The sequence below is a fragment of the Prionailurus viverrinus genome, unplaced genomic scaffold (assembly GCF_022837055.1).
Source record: "Prionailurus viverrinus isolate Anna unplaced genomic scaffold, UM_Priviv_1.0 scaffold_87, whole genome shotgun sequence".
NCBI lineage: Eukaryota > Metazoa > Chordata > Mammalia > Carnivora > Felidae > Prionailurus > Prionailurus viverrinus.
The window spans coordinates 57,996-59,652 of NW_025927649.1; positions in this window are offsets into that span (position 1 = coordinate 57,996).

Consider the following 1,657-nt stretch of genomic DNA (forward strand, 5'->3'; position numbering starts at 1 on the left):
CTCTCTCTCTCTCTCAAAAATAAATACATAAATTTAAAAAAAGGCTCCTCAATATATGGTTTTGGAAAAACTTGACTGCAATCTGCAAAACAAAACAAAAACAACGGACCACTGTCTTACAACATACACAAAAATAAATCCAACATGGACAAAGACCTCTATGTGAAACCTGAAACCATAAAAATCCCAGCGGATAACACGGGTAGTATCTTACTTGACATTGCCTGTACAAACGTCTTTGTAGATATATCTCTAGAGGTCAGGGAAACGCAAGCAAAAATAATGAGACTTTATAAAAATTAAAACCTTCCGTCACCAAGGAAATAATCAACAAAACGAAAACATCAACAGAATGATATCTGCAAACGACATAGGATACAGGGTTAGTGTCCAAAATATATACAGTTATACAGCACCCAAAAGATGAGAAATCTGATTAAAAATGGGCAGAAGACACGAGTGGACATTTCCCGAAGGAAGACATATACATGGCCAAGAGACACATGAAAAAATGCTCAACAATACTGATCTTCAGGGAGATACAATTCGAAAGTACAATGAGAGAACACATCACATCTGTCACAATGACTAAAATCAATGAAGGATGACACAGCAGGTGTTGCCAAGGATGTGGGGAAAGAATAACCCTCTTGCACTATGGGTAGGAATGCAAACTGGTGCAGCCACTCTGGAAAACCACATGGAGATGTCAAATACAAAACAAAACTGGAAATAGAAGTACCTTACAATCCAGCAACTTCACTACAAGGTATTTCCACAAAGAATACAAAATCTTCAAAGGGATACATGCACCGTGATGTTTACAGCAGCGTTTTCTACAAAAGCCAAATGACAGAAACTATCCAAGCACCCATCAACTGATGAATAAATTGAGATGTGGTCTATGGAATGTAATATGATTTAGCCGTAAAAACGTGAAATCTTGCCATTTGCCACGAGGTGGATGGAGAGAGAGAATGTTATGCTGGGTGAAATAAGCCTGTCGGAGAAAGACAAATACCCAATGATTTCACTAACACATGGCAAGAAAACAAAACAAAGGGGCGGGGGGAGGAGACAAACGGACTTTTAACTAGGAAACAAACTGAGGCGTTCCACAGCGAGGTGAGGGAATGGGTGAAACAGCTGATGGGGATTCAGAAGTGCACCTGGGATGAGCACCGGGTGACGTGTGGAAGTGTTGCTCTATATTGGACACCTGAAACTACTATTACACTGTGTCTTCACTCAGTGGAATTTAAATTAAACGATAACATAAGGTTAATGAGACTTACCTACCGGGTTTTCGGTAGTGTTCAATCATTTCACTAGGTTGGAAAAATAACCATGAAATTTTTTAAAAAGCATGTATGATGTGTGGGACAGTTTGAGCCCTTACCTTGGTCTCTGGGTCCAGCAGGACTTGGAACATGAGTCCCAGCTCCTTCTTCTAGAAGGTCGTGAGACGAGCATTGTATGGATCCACGTCCTAATTGAATGCAGCTCCCGTGCTTCTGAATTTCTGTTAGGGTTCCTTCCCGGAAACAAGCCTGGATCTGGAACAAACCATCGACTGCATCTATGAGGTGATGTCGTGGGACCCCGCAATCCACAAGTCCTTTAGCAAAATACGTCTTGTGCAAACACTGTCCGGGAA